Here is a 7,433-nt window from a genome sequence, read left to right as displayed (position 1 = left end):
TTATTAAAACGAAACAGCCAGTCACACCTCAGTAACGTACCACCAATTAAAACAAAGGAGCCAGCATCCAGAACTTCCATCTTGATTATATTCAAAAGTATCTGAATGATATTAATTTACCGCAATTTCCTTAAGTATCCAAATTACATGATTTTTTAGCACCAGGTTAATAAATATCTTAATTATCTGATTTTATTACCAGAAATTAGGTAAGCATAAATACACACACTCACACACACATATGACATTTGTTTCATGAATGTGCAGGTCAAGAAGCAGCGCTTGTGGGCGACCAGACTTCAGTGTCTGTACTCACCTAGAGTAAAGTTCAGTTAAATATTTCGACAAGAAATGCATTTCGGTCAAACTTGATTCATCAGAACATGACAGTCGACTCTCACTGAACAAAACATATGAAGCAATTCATTTTAGGTCCAATTGAGACTCTGCACAAAAAAGTGACCAAATCTATTATTGTGCAAAACACGTTTGGGCTAAGGTGCTATGCTATGTGGCAAACCACGTAAATATATAGACAGTCTGACTTACTTTCTGTAACTGTCAGCTACTGGAAGAGGTAGGCACCACATTATGGCGTAAGAAGACGTCGCAACGAAACTTTAACTCGTTATATCAATTAAAACTCATATTTTCGCAATATGCAAATATAACTTCATAATGCTCTGAGTATGAGGTGTTAACACAAAAATGACAAAAGAAAATTATTAAAAAAGTTTCCAAAGAAAGCTCGCCAGTTCGAAAACACGATATTTGCAAAAAAATTAAGTTTGTTGTCTAATAAGCTAATTATTTGAGTATAAACACACACACACACACATGTTTATTATCACAGTACACAAGTATAATTACAGACCTCCGATCACCAATGAAATTTCGACTGTGCACCAAAATAAAATTATTTTCCAAAATGCTGAAAGTTTCGAGGACAAACCGTAAGTGGCACTACTGTCATAAATTAATTTTTCTGGAGCATAAAATTTATACATGAGGCTTGCATAAGAACATTGCTGATATAACGTTCAGGTTAAGCATCATTTGTCAGTGACTCAAGTTTGATACCTATATGACACTTCCTTCGTAAGGCACAATAAACTTTGAAATCAGATATTTCCACATCCAAACTACCTGTATGACTTGTCAAAATACACTCAGCTCACTTATTGACACTACTCACATAACTTACAGGTTAATCGACGATCTTAGAGTCATCGCTTTACTGGTACAGTAAAATGGGGTGAATGGCAATAGTTTCCAGATGTAAATGAAAAACTGGTGATTTTAAATAGAAACATAACCAAAATTATGTTCTATAATGGGTATCTTTCATTACTTTATACTTATAAGTAGTTTTGGGAACTACCCTTTGACTTTTTAACATACGAAAATTGAAACTTGATGTTTATATTGACATTATAAAAATAGGAATAGCAGTGTCAATCTTTTCAGTGTACCTTTTGTTGGCGATTTAGGTGAAGAGAGACGTCAACGACTGTTTTGGCTCTATGAGAGCAAGAAACTCAATTTATCTTGTTGCAAAAAAATTTTGTTCAGTACAAAACTAAGAAAACTACATGATATTTGAATTTTTATTCTGCTTTCCAAATAAGCAGTGTTATGTATCCATCTGCTTTATTATAACATGAAATTGATGAATCTGTTTTGAGATACTGATATCAACTACAAAAAGGATCATGTCTTTGAATCTGCAAGTCACAGGTGGCCCAGAAGTAATGAAGAGCTTTTGAACAACGCCTCCTTGACTTAAAAATGATTCCTGACCTTTTAAAATACGCGTGTTTGACCTTCATTTATAAAAAAACAATAGTGTAGCATATAACGTCTAAATAACAAATATTATGTGTATACGATCTAAACGACTGCTTCCTTTTTCGATAAACTATAGTCACAACATCACCCTGTGGGTTGAGAACTGTGCAGGATGGTTCTTCGATTCCTTCAGATTCTTGACTTTCTCTAGAGAAAACGCCGACATTTACCTGTTCTATTCATCCCACAAATTCTGACAACATAATCATACGTTTTCTACTAACCAAAACACGAATCAGAATTATGTAGACTTTAAAACTGAACTTTTACTTATTGAAGCAGAATTGAAAATTTGCTTTCCAGGTATGTAAATTAAAACATCAAAACATACATTCCTACACACTGAGAAAGTTTGAAGAAAGGAAATTCATCACTACATCCAATGTTTGTAATAGAGTCCAACATGACGGGACAGAACTTTCTACACCGTTTCGCTTCTGTCGGCTCCACTCTTTCGATTCCTAACACTTTACAGTGCCATATATTAAAGATACTAAAATACGTAAAGGTTAGTTCCACAACATAACAAAACACCTGTGGACGCTACTGCTGATTTAAATTAAAGTTTTAAGATCTTTTAGCTAACACCCACAGACCATACCCCCCATTAGCTACTTGTGTGACAATTCGTTTTTAAGATCCAGCAACTGACACCATTGCATATGCACATTATAGCCATTAGTGTTCAGATACAGTTTTATGATCCACTACCTAATATCCACTGCACGTACACAGTGTGGGCTATTGTTGATGAAATACTGTTTTACAGTACAACTACTGACACCCACTGCACATAAACACTGTCTGCTACTAGTTTAAATATAGTTTTAAGGTACAGTAACTGAAGTCCACTGCATATACACACAATCAGATTGTGGTGTTGTAATACTATTTTTAAGATACTGTAACTGACATGTACCATCAGGTTAGATTACTACTTCAGTTTTCAATGCATATTTGTTTCTGTCAGCTACACTGCCTAGCCTGTTAACAATATTATAGTCTTTCAGTTTTCCAATTATCACATGAGTTAGGGAAACAGAAGGAAACAAAATTCCGGAGTATAACAACATGACACGTATCAAGCTTTGGAAGCTGTAAAAGATGAGATGCCCATAACAAGCGTTAGTAAATTGTAGTTAGTTTCCAGAACGATCCCGACGTTAAAAAATTCTGGAAAATATCTACTTTAAAGAGATCTGGGCCCCTCCTATGTGTTTGGTGAAGAATATGACGCTCAGCTAGTTTAGTATCGGTTGAAGAGTCAAATGAATGGATTCCCTAGTAGTAGACGTCAACTAACAATTGGTGTTCTCAAACCAGTTGCAAAGTTCAAGTTGGGTAGTCCATTAAAAGCTGCGAAAGCTGGCCAGAGGTGGAAAGAAATGTTTTTCCAAGGACATCCAGACATTACACATGGAATTTCAGAGCCGATAACTCAATCAACATACGGTGTTACTTGTAAAATACCAAGGAGGGGGCATGTATGCAGTGTTGTGATGTCAAGAGCTTACAAAGAGCATTATGAAAAGAAGGATCTGCTATTACAAACTTATTTAGTAAGACAATGTATAATGTACAAAAAATGGTAAAAGATAAATAACAAAGAATTAACACTATTGTGCTCTTACTTGTGTAAATGTATATGGATAAATCAATAAACCATTTCTACAACAAAGCTTGTTGTTTTTTGTTCACTTACCAGTCCTCCTAATTACTGTAAACACAGAACGCAGAGCCCACATGTTCTGTGCAGATTTGGAAATGTGTGAAACACTTTGATACTGTTTCGCTGTAACATGGTGATATATGGGGAAATCGTTACAATTCTACTGTAACATAGTGATCCATGGACGTTCAACATATCATGTAGGATTCACTGTGTTACAGCATAAGTTAGCATTATCAGCAAAAGATGACGAACATTTGTACTACCAGGTAAAGTTAATAGCCTAGGCCGGGTGTTACTGTAATGTTTGGTTCACAATGTTATCAGTTTTAGTCACACTGAGACTAGTTTCTGACAAATTTTTACGTGGGTGTGACGTTGTTTACATTGGTATAAAGGTCATACTATTTTCACCGACCAGTGCATTTTAAACTGTAAGCTAGATGGGCTGTAGTGCCTATGCATGTTTTGTAATGTTGCAGAACAAATCTTAAAAATACATGTGAAAACATTTAATTTGATGGTCCATTGTGTCTTGTAAAATGTGGCACAGATATAAATCTTAAGTCATTTACAAGTGTTCCATAACTTGTGAGTTTCATCAACACTGCCAATATGCTAGCCAACTGATATTTTAAATGTTACAGAACAATTAAGCTACAGCAGTAGCGATGAGTGCTTGCAGTCTAAATATTACGTATTATAGGAGTCAGACGACTTTTTGCACAAATTTGAATTCTCGTTTGCGACGAAATTTTCTAATTATACTTGTGTTTTACTATAAGCTACTGCATGTGTTTTTTACTCTAAAGTGTTACGTCTTTTGATAGTTAAATTTAGTTTGATGCATTGATCGTATTTTCGAGTTATCATACTTGACCCTTTGTGATGAAGCTTGTTCCATGAAAGTCTTTGGCCGTACTTGGTGTTTATACTTAGTATTCAGAGAATTATGTAGTTTTTACGTATTACAAAAAATGCAAATTAAGTGATGCAAACCACTTTGCCCCATAAAGTGGTACTTGGTCATTTCGTCTATATTTGGCTATGCTGAATGTTTCAATTTCATATTTGGAGCATTTCTGTTTGGTTTTGGTATTATTGCTAGTTGATGATGGAAACGAAAGGAAATACAATCCGCAAACGTTTTATAGTGACCTGGCACCATAGTTGTAAAAGGTAGATTTGTCAGCCTTTTTCAAAAGTTAGTTTTATACACAGCTTCTAACAAGATCGAATTTAATCATGTAATAAAAAGCACTATTAGCCCGACAAAAACATCGATTATAGGGTATAAATCGCACTCTCTGAGGTGGAACATTTCCGAAATATTTTTAAAAGTCAGGTGACCGGAGTTCATATTACGTCTACTATCAAAACGACAAAATCTTGGCGTATTTACTCGGGGAATTAGCACTGTGGCACTTAATTCTGTATTCACAGTCATTTTGTAGGTTTCAGGTGAGCCTTGGTACGAAAATTTTTGACACATGACTCATCCAGTACTTGACAGTTATAGAAGCGTAGTTCAGACTGCCCACTTGTTTGAGTACTTGCCTGTTAAGTATAATATTTCAGCCAACTTGTGCTGCACATAGTTATAGGTTTGGTCAGTTTCATTTTGCTACATACCTCCTTTAGTACTAAGAAAAGAAGTGTCAACTGCATGCTTAGGTTGTTATTTTTAGCTATATATGTATTTTCATAACTCCCATGTGGAATTAGCATTGTGGCATTTAATTTGAGAGTTCACAGTCATGATTTAGGCGACAAACATTAGTCGTACCCACTGTCACTGACAGTTACAGAACAGTAATCAACGAATTTATGACTATGTATTTGTTTGTGTGTCTTTGCGCTTAACGTAGTGTATTAGCCACATCAGTTTTGTACAGTTTTCTTAGGTCAGTTCGTTTTTGTGCCCAGCCTCAGTTACGCCTAAAATGAAATGTCAGTTATTACTGTATTGCCTGCTTCTTGTGTTTTGTACGTAAATAGAACAATTTAGGCATCAAACAGCATTCAGACATTTATTTTGGTGGTCAAGAGTTGAGGGAAATGTGTTTCTGGACGTGTAAATAATCAGTTGTGCTTTATACCCATTGTTGTTGTATTAAAACTAAACAATGGCCTCTGTCATGTACTGCTTTACCACTAAATCCCTGATGTAAACTTTGTGTGTGTGTTTGTGCGTGCGTGTGTGTGTGTGTGTGTGTGTGTGTGTGTGTGTGTGTGTGCAGTTTTGTGTGTCCGTGGTTGTGGATGTGTGCATAACCTTACACAATTTTTTGATAAATAAATCATATTGTTTGGATACTGCTTATCATTGCTCAAATTTCAGGTTGTTCAGATACTTTAGAACATGACAAAACCTTAAGAACTTTCAGATTGTTTTGAACATGATCCAAAATCGATAACGTTCAGATACTTTCGAAAATCGCCAAGATGGCGGTTCAGGAGGCTACATAGTGACTGGCTGTTTCGTTTTAATGGCTGGTAAAATCCTGGGCTCCGACTGAAGGAAAGGGGAAGGGTAACTAAGCCAGAGGGGTCGGGTGGTGGAGAGAGCCATGATGACATCATAGAAATTCGGTATGGCTTTTGACGTCAAGCATCTGGCCTGCTTCTGTGTAGCTTCCAGGTGATGGTTTAAGGTCAAAGATGTCCAGGTCCCGCACAGCAGTACTACTTTACTGATATCACTGTAGAGATAAAGTAGACCTATAGTGTTTGTAAACCCTCATCGCCAGTTTTGGTAAGACCTTGTCGCTACTGCTGTGGAAAGCTAGTTGCCACTGTTGTTACGGCAGGCCGAGTTTGTGAGTTCGTGAAACGGCTTCAGATGCAGTAAACCGTTAAGACAATTTCTCCCTGTCACTATTACACAGCTATGCCACAGGGTCAGGTAACATTATTGGAGAGCGAAGGTTCTACAACATTCCCACAAGTTAGCAACTATGTGACACAAATGAGTTAAAACGTTTACTTATCTTTGTGACTAGTTGCGTAATAAAGTTCAAATGATTCAAATGGCTCTAACGACTATGAGACTTAACATCTGAGGTCATCAGTCCCCTAGACTTAGAACTATGCAAACCTAACTAACATAAGGACATCACACACATCCATGCCCGAGGCACGATTCGTACCTTCGACCGTAGCAGCCTCGTGGTTCCGGACTGAAGCGCCTAGAACCACGCGGCTACCGCGGCCGGCCCGTAATGAAGTCTGCAGCACTGCTTGTAATACATCTCAATAAAGGCCCTCAATGTCTAAGTGCAGATAATCGTAGGTAAACTTGTTAGTCCATAGAAAATGTAATTTACAACAACTGTCTATTCATTTCTAAGAGTTCGCTAAACGACATTCCCTGTCTGTCAGCCCTGGACGATGGTCTATAATCAAGTGGGCGAGAGCTGCTCTTCTTTCTTCCGAGTAGGCTTCTGTCCGTTGTCGTCCAGTCATTAGCGGATTGTACCCTGCCGGCAATTGGCAAAGGCGAAGTCGATATTTTCATCCTCACCGTCGCCTGTGGCGCTGGTGGAACTCTCGCAAACGGCGAGTCTCTATGGCAGTGGCACGAGCTCGCTTTTTTGCGCCTGTCGTGATTTTGTCCTGGCTGCATCTTGTTCGGACGACACAGCGTAGTGCAGTGACCATGATGTTTTCTCTTGGAGCTTTAAAAAAATAATTAGTAAAATGTGCTAGTTTCATTACAGTCGACGCAATTAAAATCGGACATTTTGGCGTCATGAGCGTCTACAATACTGTATGTAATCCGAAACAGCATTTTAACATGAACATACGTACACAAATTAAAAATTGCGTGCTAATCAGTATGTAGCTCTCCAGTGTTGGTAGAAACACATGTAACACAAGCCAGCGGTTACCCAGAACTGAAATTACGTGTTCAGGG

This window comes from Schistocerca americana, chromosome X (genome assembly GCF_021461395.2).
Source record: "Schistocerca americana isolate TAMUIC-IGC-003095 chromosome X, iqSchAmer2.1, whole genome shotgun sequence".
NCBI classification, from domain to species: domain Eukaryota; kingdom Metazoa; phylum Arthropoda; class Insecta; order Orthoptera; family Acrididae; genus Schistocerca; species Schistocerca americana.
This window is presented reverse-complemented; position numbering follows the sequence as displayed.